General features: G+C 33.3%; 1 long non-coding RNA gene across 1 annotated transcript in view; it reads right to left on the bottom strand.

The window, feature by feature from the left end:
* Window positions 1-12,572, bottom strand: part of LOC141503419 (uncharacterized) — a 104,138-nt gene extending 91,566 nt beyond the window's left edge. The window contains exon 1 of the long non-coding RNA XR_012472835.1: window positions 12,502-12,572. This is a non-coding gene — a long non-coding RNA (uncharacterized LOC141503419). The remainder of the gene's footprint in view (window positions 1-12,501) is intronic.
* Window positions 12,573-16,572: the final 4,000 nt, after the last annotated feature.

Here is a 16,572-nt window from a genome sequence, read left to right as displayed (position 1 = left end):
TGCCCTTCTAACCTGAAAAGGGCTGCCATGAGGAAGTCTTTAATAGCTTAAGTAAATTAGCTTCCTAGCTGCTATTAATAACTTATAAGAACTTGTTCCTATTACAGATAATCAAAAGGAGGTAGGGTTTCTGTGTTAATTTGTTTCTATCCTTTATTTTGTGTTCTGATTGGTAGACCCCCTTGGCATTACAAATCCAGGGAAAGTCATTAACACTCACACTTTGAAACTAATTTTCACTTTCTCTTTCTCTTTTTTCCCCCTTTGCTACCATTGCCTCCTTTGATCTGGTTTATTCATTAATTAAGTTAAAACTGTGAATCATAGAATGCTAGAATAGAAAAGGACCTTTGAGACAATCTGGTCTATATTCCCTTATTTTTCAGAGAAGGAAACTGAGGGAGATTATACATTTGTTACAAATATCAAATACTCTTTAATTCACAAGTGCTATGGTCCTGATATGAACCTCAATTTCCTAGTTTGTTTTTTTCCCTTTCAACCTAATGAAATGGTTTTCCTCTTATGGATTTTCTACAATTTTCAAACTGTTTCAGTGTGATAAAGGGATTCTTTTAATGTATAGGTGGGAATAGTTTACCACTCAGGTCCCTTCCAGCTCTCAAATTGTGAGATTCTGAGATTTGATTGTTTAGAGATTGGTACACTGAAGAGAGATTGAGAAGAATTTATTTGATTATAGAGTAAAAGGATTTCCTTAGATTGAGACATAATTAAGTTCTCAATTCAATTCTGGACCACCCAATTTAGAAGGAATTAGAACAGTAGAGTAAGGGGACTCAAGATTTGTCTCACATAAGGATGAGATTAAAAAATCAGCAATGTTTAGATTGGGGAGACCAAGAAAGAATATGAAAGCTGCCTTCAAGTATTGGCACTGAGGCAGTTTGGAACCACAGGAAGTAAAAACCCTAGACTTAAAGTCAGGAAGACCTGAGTTCAAATCCAGTTTTAGACATTTAAGAAAGGTGTGACCTTGAACAAGGTCTAAATCTTTCTCAATCTCAGTTTCTGCATCTGTACAGAGATCAAAATAGCAACTACCTTCCAGGATTGTTGTGAGGTTCAAATTACATATATATATATATATATATATATATATATATATATATATATATGAATAGATTACCACTCAAGTCCCTTCCAACTCTCAAATTTTGAGATTCTGAGATATGTAGATAAACATATGCATGTTTATATATGTGTATACAAGCATGCATATTTATATATTTATATACATACATATATGTATATTTACAAACAATACTTTCGACACCATAAAGCATTATGTTAAATTTAGGTGTTATCATTATTTTTGTTGTTATTCTCATGTCTGTCACCAACAATAGAAGAGAAATATTATTTTCTCTGATTAACTTCAAAGGACAGATCAGAAATAATGAATGGAAGTTTCAGGAAGAAAAAATAATCACATACAATGTGAGGAAAAACTATCAATAATCACAGTATTCCAGAGTAGAGTGGGCTACCCAACTCACTTTCCTTATTATTGTAGATTCCAAGCAGAAAGTGGATGAAATAATTTGTCAAAAAAAATGTGAATAAGATTCATGCTCAGGTACATGATGGGTGACAAAGCTTCTGGGATCTGTTCCAAATCTGAGATCCTTTGATTCTTTCACCTTAATTCAGTGTCATCCCCTTTGAACTTGGATATTCTTGCACCAAGGCTCCCATTTTATTGGGAAAGAAGTACTTAGTAAAGGCTAAAACTCAAAATAAATTTGAGTTGAGAAATTTATAAATCTGGAACTGTAAGGAATTTCAGAGGCTTTACATTGTTGGTGGAGCTGTTATAACTCATCCAACCCTTCGGGAGAGGAATTTGGAATTATGCCCAAAGGACAACAAAAATATACATACCCTTTAATCCAGTAATACCAGTACTGGGTTTATATCCTGAAGAGGTTATGTACATCACTTGTACAAAAATATTTATAGCAGCCCTGTTTGTGGTGGCAAAGAATTGGAAATTAAGTGAATGTCCTCCAATTGGCAAATGGCTTAACGAACTGTGGTAAATTTACATCATGGATCATTATTGTTATATTAGAAACCAGGAGGGATGGAAATTCAGGGAAGCATGGAAGGATTTGCATAAACTGATGCTGAGTGAGATGAGAAGAACCAGAAAAACATGTACACCCTAACAGCACCAGGGGGTGATGATCAACCTTGATGAACTAGCTTATTCCATAAGTGCAACAACCAGAAACAATTTGGGCCTATCTGCAATGGAGAATACCATCTGTATCCAGATAAAGAATTGTGGGCTATGAACAAAGACCAATTTAGAAAAAAAATCCATTATCTTATTGTGTAATTTTGCTATCTTATACTTTATTTTTCTTCCTTAAGGATATGATCTCTTTCTCATCACATTCAACTGAGATCAATATATACCATGGAAACAATGTAAAGACTAACAGAATGCCTTCTGTTGGGGGTGGGGGGTAGGTAAGCAAGAATGGGGGAAAATTGAAAACTCAAAATAAATAAAATCTAAAAAATAAACATGAAAGAACAAAAAAAGACAAAAGAAAAAAGTAAGGGTCACAGAAATAACAGGCAATACAAGCATCATTTAAACTATATTCTCAGACTCAGAACTAGCACTCTTTTCACTGTACTTTCCTCTTTTTATGAACATATCACACCTCTGATATGTTTCCTCTGACTCCAACATAGGACTTCACTTCAGTCATTATTAGAAAAGCATGGTAGAGAATAATAAATCATCATTTAAATTATCTTGTCATTGCAAAAACATTTCACCCTAGACTTCATGTTAAAGGCATTACTTTCCTGATGAAAATCAGGTCATTAAACTTATTATACAGTTGGTTAAGTTCAAGTCCAAAGGACATATCACTTTCAACTTTTCTGTTTTTGCATGAAGCCCTATATCACATGCTCATTTACTAGCTGTTACTATTCCATTCCTAGCCTAAAACCTGGTAAAGTGGGACAAATATTGGACTAAAGGTCAGAGGCCTGAATCTGTGTTGTTACTAGTTCATAGTAGAGAAAACTACTTCAGTTTAGATAAACACAGATCTCTCTTAAAAGGCTCAAATGAGATAATTGATTTAAAAATCATTAGTTTTCTCTAAATAACTGATAATGCATAAAATAACAAGGTGTCAGCACCATTCATCCATTAATCCATTCTTCCAACAAATCCTCCTCTGTTGTTTCACTAGTGTACAGAAGTATGTTGGAAACTTAGAAGGCAATAAGAAGATTCAGGGTGAACAAGATAGCCATCATCTAGAATCTAAAAGGTTACCAAGCAGGGAAATTAATTAAATGCACAACTAGGAACCATGGGTAGCTATTATAAAGACATAAATGTAGCTTTGAAAAAGCTTCCTAATAATCCTAGAATGGAATGAATTGCCTTGACAAATAGGAGGCTCTTCCTCACTAGAAATCTTTAACCAAAAGTATAAATTGTCACAAGGTAGTAGGGATATTTTTGTAGGTGTAGAGGGGGCTAGATGACTACTAATGTTTCTTCCAGCTATGAAATGAATATGTTCTTGCTATCTAAACCAGGTTGTAAAGCCTTCAAGTGTAACAATGAGGATGTATAAGGAATCCATAGACAATTTTAGGAAAAGGTGAACAAGTTCATCATTTCCAAAGTATTGGCTACTAGGGGACAATTTTCTTTCAGACAAAGCGATTCAGGCAGACCATCTACTAAGATGGGGGGATGTGGGTGGATTCACATCATCAAAACCATAAATCCTTGAAATACTGAAGTATTATCATTATTTGGGGGGTGATTATTAATAATATAAATGAGTTCATGTCATGTGTACTTTAATTTTGAGAAGGAGGATATACGTTAAGGGAAAGGAAGTATTTAAATATAAAGAGGAAATGAGGAATAGACAGTAGAGGAGAGAAAAGAAGAGAAGACAGAAGAAAAACCCTTTGGCCTTGATTTCCACAAAGTTTTGTAATATTAGTCTATTAAAGAGACCTGAAGTACAATCCCATGGTATTTTTCTCTGACAAAATCAATGTATGACCCAGATGGAATGATTCAAGATAAGGATTTCATGTCAAGAGAGTTAGGTGGGAGAAAATACAAATAGCTCAAACTTATATCATCCTTTAAGGCTTTCAGAATCCTTTACTCTTATTATATATTAGCTTTTCACAAAATTGTATGGTAGGAACAACTATCTTCTATTTATAAATGAAACAGAAAGGTTAAGTAACTTGCCTCTTAATCATCTAGCACATCAGTACCTGTGGTGAGATTCTTGCCTAGGTCTTCCTAACACCAAACTTCACTCTTAATCCATTACAAATTGCATCCTGGCTAGGAAACTCTTTAAAAGAGAGAGAAAAGTTTAATAGGAAAGCTACATCACTGAGGAAATGAATCAATTTGTTCATTTGTTCATATGTTTCAGTTGTGTCCAATTCTTTATGATCCCATTTGGAATTTTCTTAGGAATGATACTAGAATGGATTGGCATTTTTTCCAAATGAGGGAACTTAAGCAAATGATGAAAGTGACTTGCCCTGGGTCACATGATTAGTATGTGTCTGAAGCTAGAATTGAACTCAGTTTTTCTAACTATCCACTCTATTACCAAGTTGCATCCAATTTGGAACCTTTGAAAAACTAGAATTCAAAACAGAAGGGTATACTGGTAAGAATATGGCAGAATATTCTGGTGCTCTGCTGAATGCTTTGCTTAAAGGAAATACTTTACCTCAACCACAAAACTGAATCTGATAAATAGTTTCAAAGCTATTTCTCTGATGGTCTGTTACCTTAAAGCTATAAGAACTGGATGGTGAAAGAGAAGGCATTTATCCCTCAGTACACCTAGGCAATTATTTAAAACTAAAAGTTGCAGAAAAAAAAATTCTGATTTACATTAGTTGAGGTAGTTTACTCTTTGAGATTTCCCAAAGCAAAGAAATCTCTATTCCCAAGCCTTTCAATTTCATTATTATATTCAATTCCATGGTTATACCAACTCTATAAAGTTAAGCAGACTAGGTATTATTATTGTCATTTTACAGAAAAAAATACTTTGAAAAAAGTTATTTGCATATGATTATAAAAGACTGAGTGGTGGCAGAACAACTGGACAGATGAAGATGTTTTCTCCTGACCCCTTATTTCAGCCACTTTTCACTTCACCACCCTATCTCATTTCCTCCATATTAGGAATTTAGCTTAAGCCTCCTTGAGGCTACTAGAACAAGTCAGATCTAAAAGAAGGTCCACTCCAATCATGCCTCTATATTGGGAGGATTCAGAAGGCAAGAAAAAATAGCTGAAGCTGGAATACTATTCTTCTACATCATTACTTTGTATTCAATGGCATTCCAACTCTTCCCCATTAAAGCCAGTATCCAATTAACAGCTTTGGGGATTGAATAAATGCTTTAGCTCAACTAGAACCATTAATCAATTTCACCAGCTGTTTACAGCTTTATTTACTACAGAGAAAGAGAAGGTAAACCCTTTAAACTCAATAGATCTAAATTAACTGCAAGCTTCTAAAGTATTATTGCTATGGAGCCCAAGTGTTACTTCTTGTACTCTCAGGGACAAAACAGAAACATGACTTTGGTCAGCAAATAGTCAATTTAGATTTTTCTTTCTGCTATCAAGAATATGAAACACTATCTTCGTCTCCAGTGTGGAGGAATAGTGTTAAAGGTGTCACCTCTGGATTCCCATAAGAAGAGTTAGAGGCAGGAGAAGAATAAGAATCCAGATAGATGGATTTATACGCTCTGATTCTCTCACCTCTTCAATCAATGGACTTCATTTGCTTTGCTTCTCTTAGTGTGGTGTGGGTATTTACATGTATAAATGTAAGCATGTATATGCTTATGTGTATGTGCATATATCTATATATGAACAAACATATATGTGTATGCATGTATACACATGTGAATATGTGTGTAGTTCAATATCTACTTTTTACAAGTTGTTCACTGGATATAGATACCTGTAACTTGTCATTTCCTGGTCATTAAGTTAAAACTTACAACCCATTGTAAAAGAGACATGCTCCAAAAGAAAGAGAAGAAAAATATACCTGAATTTTGAATAAATATCATTTTATGCCATTCCACCACAAGCTAGGTGGCCCCCTTTTGAAAGATTTTTGGTGTAACATGGATAGGATGGATTGTCATTTGAGTACAAGCATCAATAGATATTTAATACATTAAAGAACTGGAGTATTTGTTAATTATATTTATTAATACAAGCTTACTCATTTCAATTCAAATTGAAAAGCATTGATTAAATGATTGTTCTATACAAAGTACGGTTTTAGAAAGACTAGATACAAAATACTAACTACTCTTCTGAAACTTACTATATAGGGTGAAGATTATTTTTTTGTCATGGTCAAGGAAAATCTAAGGATCCTTTGTTAAAATAATGTCTTTAAATGAATAAATGAAATATTTAGAATTATAATGAATCTAATTATATTGAAATACAGTATGAAAAAATCTCAAGAAGCCTCAGTGAAAAGACACAGATGCAAATGACAAAATTACAAAATAATACAGAAAATGTTCATGCAACCAAGATGCTGAATGAAGTCCAAGACGGAAAACATTGCTAGGTGAGAGTATCAGGGAAGTCTTTCTGGAAGATTTGAGATTTGGAATTCATTTACATAAAGGGAGATAGGGAGAACACTTTAATCATAAGGATTAGTATGGACCAGCACATCTGCAGCATAGTAAGTACTTCAACTAGTTTGCAGTGGCATAGGGCACATTAAGGTGTACAAACTCATATAAAACTGGAATGACAGGCAGCACTGGATTATAGAGGGCATTGAATGTGAGGTAGATAAGTTTGCATTACAGTTAGTGCACAGTTTGGAGTCATTACTATTTCAATTCAGTTCATTTCAGCAAATGTTTCCTGAGTGGTATCATCAATTTCACATGCAGAAACTATAATTAATATAGCTCAAAAATGAAAATTTAGAAGGCATAACATTGAAGTCTTTACTTATAGTAAGGGTTTTCTCAAAGAACAATTAAGCTTATTATTTAGTAACAAGCTGGAGAATTAGAAATAATTTATAATAAACTTCACATAAATATACAATATATAAAATGTGTAAAAACATCATTATAAATAAAATTGCTAATAGTAAAGATGATTTAAAAATGTACTCAATAGACAGTGCATTTTCCTTTCACAGAAAGACTTCAAAAGATGGTTGACTATCCAGTTATCAAGGAAATTTTTAAAGTACAGGTTGAACTAAATGGCCTCTGGTCAAGATAAAGTAGAAAGATATTGGCTTCTGTTACATATAAAAAGTTCAAGAGCCTTAGTTTCTAGGTAATTAATCATTTTATTAATTATACTAGTGGGTAATTATTAAAAGAGTCATAGGAACTCTCAAATGTCAAAGGCCCCTCATGGAACACATTCAGTGCTTATATGCCCATGAAAGAGTGGATATTCCTGAGGGTGGCAATCAAGTCTGACTGATTTACAATTAATGAAAAGATTGAATATTATAATGAGAGGTAGATCCATTCTAATGTGGGCCTAGATGACATGGCTTTGATCACTCTCCCTGCCCCTCTCCAAACTACTCCCAATTTTGAGTAATCCATACAGAGTATCTACCCTTACCCCACACCCCCCTACCCCAAGCAGTAGTAGAACACAATAGGCCTCTCCACTTCAGTGGGATCTGAATAAAATTGAGGACAAGTTAAGCCAGTTTCATTATCAGAGATATCCTTCAGATGCTGAATTTATAGTAGAAAAGAATGAGGAGACAGAAAGAGAAAAAATCCTGGATTTTCCTTAATAATTATTTAAGAATCACTTTTTTTCACTATTGAGCTGAAGGTCCAAATTTTGTCCATGAAGCTTGGTTCCTACATAACATTAGGCAGGTCATAACTTTCCTAGGTCCCAATTTTCTCATCTATAAAATGAGAATGGTGGATTATATGTCTTCTGAAGTCACTTTTAGCTCTAGATCAATTATGTTATGACTGACTGCTAAGTTTTCTTCCCATATGAAGATTCTGATTATATGGTTGATTGATTATTATTCTTCATTGTCAAAGAGGATCAAAACAACATTGTAGGAAATACAATCATATAAAATCACTATAAAGCATATAAATGCTTAAATATTAGAAAGCAGTTCGAACAATTTAAATGTGGACAGTCATTGTAAGTGTTCCTATAATTTTCCATTTATGATACCTGCTAAATAAAGAATACTGGTACATGAAAGAAACTAAATGAATGAAAGATATGGCCCCTCTCCCCATAGAGAATAATCTGATTGGAGAAAAAAGGAATGAAACAATTTGTGAACTAAACCATAAGGGTAAAAAAATGATACTTTTAAGTATACAAGATAGGTTTCCTTTTTTAGGATGCTTGTCTTCTCCAAACCATGCAAACTCAGGGGGAAAAGGGAAAAACAATTGATCCAAAGAGTGAGTGATGAAATTGTATATGGAGGAACATAGAGTAGGTTTTTGCAAGTAATGGACAATAAACTTGAATTCTGGTAAGAGTCAAATAATAAAAGATTTTAAAGGCCAAACAAAGGAGTTTGTATTTTCTTTTCTAAAGGTAAATAAGGGATACTGAAGTTTCTTGAGCAGGACGTTGCCATAGAGATACAAGTGCTGTAAGAATATCAGTTTGTCAGCTATGTGGAATATATGCTAGAAAGGGAAAAGTTTGTAGACCACAAGACTAATTGAGAGGTTACTGTAAGAGATGTGTTCTGAAGGAAAAGGTAAAAAATACACTCACTCAACTCCCTAGGCAGTCCCTCAAGACTAAAATGTGTTCTCACCTTATTTTTATCACTCAGAATTCCCAGATTTATCCAAAATTTAGCTCAAATTCCACTTCTATACATGTCTAAACCTATCCCCAGTTACTAGGTTCCTTAATTCTCCCCCAAGATATCATCTTGTCTTCATTTCCCATTTATTGTTTTCCCTCAATAGAAGGTAAGTTCCTTGAGGGCAGGGATAGTTTCATTCTTGTCTTTGGATCCCTAGTGCTTAGCTCAGTATTTGACATGTGATAGGCAATTAATTAATTCTACTTGAACTGAATCAAATTGAAGGCAATAGGTTTCATCCCAACTTATTCATTCCTCTAAATTGACATTAAACAGAAATTTCAAATCTAAAAGTAATTACATTCCCTTGCTATCTTCACACTCTTCCCACCCCAAGCCAAAATGTTCTTGTTCTATTCACTGAGCAGATTTGATTAGGGGGACATGACCAGTCCCAATGCTGCTAGTTTCTGAATCCTAATAGACATCTCCAAGCCCTCGAGCCAGCACTAATCCAGAGTGGAGCTAGCCAACACAAGCACTTACAAATATGCTTAATCCTTTTACACAGGAGGTATTTGTCAGGCTACAGACACCAGCCTTCCTGGTACACCAGGAAATGCCTGAGCAATTTGAGTGCATAAATGCTGGTCTGTGGAGCTATTATCTGGTTAGATACTTTGCTGAGAAGCACAGACTTGAAAGCTCCAGACAAATTGAGCAGGTCTGCAATGTGCACAGAATGGTTTTGACACAATATAAGTAGTTACATCAATGGAGCTAATTCGGTAGCTTGCTCTAGTCCAGTGAAGACAGGAACAATTGAGTTTGTTGTTAAGCAGTAAGGGAGAGAGGATAAATAGAGAAGAGAGAAATAGAAGGGTTCCAATGTATATAAATAGTACTGGAGTAGAAATCCATAAATGAATGTGTGACTTTTTGTAAATGGCAAAGGTACAGAGGAAAGGGAATTAAAGTATCTGATTATTCAGAGAGGAATCAAGGAATTAGGAGAGTCATAAGTGATCCAATAAATAGAGCTCTAGAAATGGAACCCGAGACCAGAGTTCAAATCCAACCTTCAATTTTTACTATGTATTATATTAATTATATATTATATTACATTATGTTACATTGCATATAATATTTATTATAATATAAAATTCTATATTATGTTATATTATATGTTGTGTTATGATATGATACGATATGATATAATATTATAATCACCCTGGGCATGTCATTTAACTCCAGTTTGTCTCAGTTCTCTAAAATGTAATATAGGAATAACAATAGCATTTGTCTTCTAGTACTGTTTTGAAGATGAAATGATATATTTGTAAAGTATTTTGCAAACCTTAAAGTGCTATTAATGAATCATTATTATCATCTAATAATAATAATGACTATTATTATTAGAGGAGTATAATATATACTATGTTTCATTGTATATTATTAAAATTATAATTTTCAGTTAATAATGATTATTATTACTTCATTATGTCCTCCTACCCTCCTACCCTGGCTACTTCTGGAATATTGAATTCATTTTTACATGTGATATTTTAGGAAAGACAAAGACAACATAGAGCACACTAGACAAGAAAGACCATAATGACGAAAAGTCTCAAAACCAGGACATATAAGGATCATTTCTTAAAACTAGCAATATTTAATTAGTCTGGAGAACAGAAGGCTTAGCCTGAGAGCTTTATACTAAATACACAATAGTCCTATCTCTCATTGTGGACACAGCTCTTTCTTCACTGTAGTTTGGGATCACATTGGTTTGCAGAATTATTAGGTCACAACACTTAATAGTTCCAGCCCACCCAAACCACCCAGATCCTTGCTACTAAAACTATTGTCTAACCTGCTCCATTTTGTAAAGAACTTTATGCTTATCCTCATTAAATTCTATCTTATTGTATTTCATCTCATTCTAGCATTTTTTGATTATATTTGAACTTAGACATCCCATATATTATTTTCTCTCACGACTTTGTGGCACTGACACACCTGGTAAGCATGCCATCTTTGCTTTTAAACAAATTATTGAGTAAGATGCTAAAAATTATAAGTCCAAAGATAGATCATTAAGGTTCATCCACTAGAGACCTCCTTCAAAGTGGCATCAGTTCATTATTGATTATTTTTTGGATCTGACCAATGAACCAGCACTGAATCAACCACCTAGGCTAACATCGGACTCATACCACTCTGTTAGGACAATATAAGAAACTATTTAAGACTTAATATAATTATCATAATATCAACTATAAACAAGAGCATCTGCATAATGCTGTGATCAAAGTCAAAAGGGAGACATGTGCATATTCCAAAGATGTTTCCACTAACATGGAACAGCAGAGGGGGAAATGTATTTATTAAGATTTCATTGAAACCAGTAACTATACTAAGCAATTTACAAATATTATCTCATTTGATCTTTACAACAACAGTGGGAGATAAATGAAGCATACAGGTTAAGTGTTTTGCCTAGGGTCACATAGTTAATTAGTGTCTGGAGAACTCAAGTTCTTATAACAGCAGACCCAGCACTCTATCCACTGCATCACCTAGCTGGCCAAAAAAACTGAATCTTAAGAAGATACAATGTAGAGAACAAGTCAGATCTTCTTTATAGGTGGTAGAAATATGTGTAGATATTTAACTTTTGGAATCAGTTCATGGCACCATACTATTATCAGCTTTCTTTTTGGTTAACATAAAACCTAAAAGAATCAATTAAGGGAAAAGATATGAAAGATCTGATTGTTACCAGTCAGGAGAAACTGGTTTCTGGAATGGAAATGGAAAGAAATTTAGAGGGAAGTGCTCACTCCAGAAATCAATATTTTCCTTGTTGCTGAGAATCAAATCTTTATTATAATTTCCCTTTATTACTTCCTCTTATTTTTTAGTGTTAGGGGAAAGGAAACCATGTATCCTCAATTTGGGGAAACATATTTGAGAGTTTTTAAAGGATAAAATCATCATTAACACAAGTCAAAAATTATTGGTTATTTTGCTTCTGGCAGAAGGAGAGCTTGGTAATTATAGTTCACCTTTATAAAACACTTCAAACTTTACAAATCTCTTTTTGTGCCAGCAACTCATTTATGCAGAGAATATAAAGGAAACTGATGTTCACAGTGCCTGAGCATCTATCTCAGGATTACATAACTAAGAAATGTCACAGTCAGAACTTGATCTCAGATCTTCAGTGACTAAGAGCGAGCAGCAGTTACATGATATCCTGTTACTTCCTGTTATGCACGACTCTCTTTGACATAGCAATTTTACTTCAGCAATTCATGATTTGATCATATTATTACCCCTCTACCCCTTAATCATCATTTTCATTTTAAAGGTGGCCTAAGTAATCCATCACCTGCTCAATAGGATGAAAATAAAGAAATATGGTAAGACATATGAGTTGATTCAATGTGAAGTAAGTAAAACCAGGAAAACAATTTTATGCAATTACTAAAATGTGTAAATGGAAAGAGCAATAAAACCATCAGAACTGAATGTTGTAAGTTTATAATGCCAAGTTTTGTAACCTGGATTTTCTGGACATTACCAGACCCACCCAATAATGAGGTACCTTAGATCTCCTGCAATGGAGACAATCTTCACTCATGACTATATGGGTGGATATAGCTTCCTCTAGTTGACTGTGGAAATGGAACAAACTGCATCTTTAAAAGTGAAGAAAATTGGAAATATATTGAATATGTCTTTACATGTATAACCTATATCAGATTACTTATGTGGAGAAACGGAGGAAAGGGAGAGATAGAAAAATGTGGAACTCAAAAACTTATAAAAAGATAAATGTTTTTGCATGTAATTGGAAAAAATAAAATAAAAATAAAACAACATTCAAATTGGATACACACAGATAGATATTGCTCATTTTTCTCCATTCTTTCAGCCAGACAGTTTTCTGTCTCACATATTTTTCCCACATGTTCTTTCCTGCTGTGTTCAGAGAGTAAACATCCCAGTTCACTCACAGTGTAGGCACCATGAACTGAACTAGTTGGAAGGGAAGACATTCTTTCTATTCACCTTTATCTCTTTTACCCTGGCTTGGTAAAATGCACTGAAGTATTTGTCTTGTTCTGTATCATTTGTCCTTCTCAGTTCCAATCTCACCTTGGGTTTGGTTCCCAGACAACTTGGCTTTTCAGGGTTTTCCTGCCAGACCAGTTGACTATCCCATTCTACCTGCCATGCTGGCTCCAAAGTCAGCATGACTCAAAAACTGGTAGAAATCATTGTCTGTATCCTAAACTGAAGACAAATGAAAGAGAAGAGAAACAAAGATCCCAGGTTTATTCTGCATCCCAGAACAGCATGTACATGTAAGAAGGCTATTATTTACGTTTAGAAAAGAAGTTGGGATAAGCATCTCTAAATTCTTCTTCCCCCACTCTTATGCAAGGGAGACCTCTACTCCTGCAAGTAGGAGAAGTAGGAGGCTGGAGTCAGAAGTTTGGCTACTGTCACCTATACCAAAATTGACCATGTACTCAGGCACAAAAACCTGAAAGTCAAATGCAGAAAGGCAGAAATAATAAATACCCACTTCTCAGATGATGATGCAATAAAAATTACATGTAATAAAGGGTTATGGAAAGAAGGAACTAAGAACTAATTGGAAATAAATAACTATCTTAAATAAAGGGTGGCTCAAACAGCAAATAATAGAAGTAATAATTATATCCAAGAAAATTATAATAATGAGACATCATATCAAGATTTACGGGATGCAGCCAAGGAAGTTTTGAGGGGAAATTTTATATCTCTAAATGCTTATGTGAATAAAATAGAGAAGAAGGAAATCAATGAACTGGGTATGCAACTAAAAAAGCTCAAAAAAATAACAAATTAAAGTTCCCCAATAAAATATCAATTATCAATAAAATATCAAACCATTGATCTCATAAATAAAACAGAGTTGGTTTTATGAAAAAGTCAATAAACTAGATAAGCCTTAGTTAATCTGATTTTAAAAAAGTAACCAAATTACCTATACCAAAAATGAAAAGGGTAAACTAATCATCAATGAGGAGGAAATTAAAGAGATAATTCAGAGTTACTTTGGCAAACTTTATGCCAATAAATTAGAAAATATGAGTAAAATGGATGACTATTTACAAAAAATATAAACTTCCCAGATTAACAGAAGAGGAAAAAATTACTTAAATAACCCCATTTCAGAAAAAGAAATTGAAGAAACCATCAATAAGCTTCCTAAGAAAAACTTTCCAGGTCCAGGTGGATTTACAAGTGAATTCTTCCAAACATTTAATGAACAATTAATTCCTTTTCTACATAAACTATTTATAAAAATAGGAGAAGGAGTTCTGCCAAACTCCTTTTATGATGCCAACATGATGCTGATACCTAAACCAGGAAGAATCAAAACAGACAAAGAAAATTATAGACCAATCTCTCTAATGAATATCGATGCAAACATCTTAAATAAAATTTCATCAATGTGACTACAATATGTTGTAATTAGGGTAATACACCATGATCAGGTAGTCAGGAATGATTCAACATTAGGAAAACACTCAACATAATTAAACACATCAATAGAAAAACCAATATATGTCATATGATTATTTCAAGATGCTGAAAAAAGCCTTTGATAAAATACAACAACCATACCCTTAAGAACACTAGAAAGTTTAGGAATAAATGGAGTTTTCCTTAAAATAAAAATATTAGTATCTAACTAAAACCATCAACAAATATTATATGTAATGGGAATAAACTCAGAGAATTTCCAAAAAGAATCAGGGGTGAAACAAGGATGCCCATTATTATCATTATTATTCAATAGTGCTAGAAATACTAACTGTAGCAATAAGAGAAGAAAAAGAAATTGAAGTAATCAATATTGGCAATGAGGAAGCAGTTTTCATTCTTTGCAGATGATATGATGGTATACTTAGAGAACCTGAGAAAATCATCCAAAAAAACTCTTCGAAAAAATGAATAAATTCAGCAAAGTATCAGGATATAAAAAACCCACATAAATCATCAACATTTCTATATATGAACACAAAAGTCCAAGATCAAGAGAGAGAAAAAGAAATTCCATTTAAAATAATGATAGAAAACATTACATAGTTAGGAATCTATCTCCCAAGAAAAACCCAGAAATTATATGAACACAATTATAAAGAACTTCTCACCAAAATAAAAGCAGAACTAAATAATTGGAAAAATGTCAAATGCTCATGGTTAGGTCAAGTTAAAATAATAAAAATGATAATTCTACCCAAAGTAAATTACTTATTCAATTCCATACCAATAAACCTACCAAATAAGTACTTTACCAAGCTAGAAAATATAGTAACAAAATTCATCTGGAGTAACAAAGGTCAAGAATAGCAAGGGAATTAATAAAAAAAATGTAAAGGAAGGTGGTCTAGCTCTACCAAATCTAAAACTATACTATAAAGTGGTAGTCATTCAAAACTGCCTGGTACTGGTTAAGAAAAAAGAGTAATGGATTAGGATAGGTTCTAAAGAAGTCACAGTAAATGACTACAGCAATCTATTTGATAAAACCAAAGAAAGCAACTTCTAGGATAAGAACTCACTATTTAACAAGACTTTTTGGGAAATATGGAAACTAATATGGCAAAAACTAAGCAAAGATCTATATCTCACACCCTATACCAAAATAAGATCAAAGTGGGTACAGGATTTAAATATTAAGAGTGACACCATAGATAGATTAACATACCAAGAAATACACCATCTATCAGATCTATCAAAAGGGGACAAATTAATGACTAAACACTAACTAGAGTATATTATAAACTGCAAAATGAATGATATTAACTATATTAAATTAAAAGGGTTTTGTACTAATAAAATCAATGCTGCCAAAATTATAATGAAAGCCGAAAGCTGGGAAACAATCTTCACAACTAGGAGTTCTGCTAAAGGTATCATTTCTAAAAATATAGAGAATTCCATCAAATTTATAAGATTACAAATCATTCCCCAATTGATAAATGGTCAAAGAATATGAATAGTTTTTCAAATGAAGAAATTAAAACTATATATAATCAAATGAAAAAAATGCTCCAAATCATTACTGGTTAGAGAAATGCAAAGTAAAACACTGAGTTACCACCTCACCCTATCAGATTGGTCAAGATGAGAAAAAGGGAAAATAATCAAAAATGAAGAGGATGTGGGAGAATTGGGACATTGATGCATTCCTGGTGGAGTTGTGAATGTATCCAACCTTTCTGGAGAGCAATATGAAACTAGGCCCAAAAAGCAATAAAACTGTTCATACCCTTTGACTCAGCAATTCCAATTCTTGTCCCATATCTAGAAGAAATTATTTAAAAATTCAAAAGTCCTTCATATTCTAAAAATAGTCATAGCAGTTCTTTTTGTAGTGGCAAAGAACTGGAAATTGAGGGGATGCACATCTACTGGGGAATGCTAAACAAGTTATGGTACATGACTACTATGGAATATTATTGTTCCATAAGAAATCATAAATGGTCAGACTCTAGAGAAGAATGATGGAATGACTTATGAGATCTGATGCTGAGCGATGGGAGCAGAGCCAAGAAAACAATGTACACATTAACATCAACACTGTGAGATGAACAATCTTATTTTATTTTATTTT

Source organism: Macrotis lagotis, chromosome X, assembly GCF_037893015.1.
Source record: "Macrotis lagotis isolate mMagLag1 chromosome X, bilby.v1.9.chrom.fasta, whole genome shotgun sequence".
Lineage (NCBI taxonomy): Eukaryota > Metazoa > Chordata > Mammalia > Peramelemorphia > Peramelidae > Macrotis > Macrotis lagotis.
This window is presented reverse-complemented; position numbering and strand designations above follow the sequence as displayed.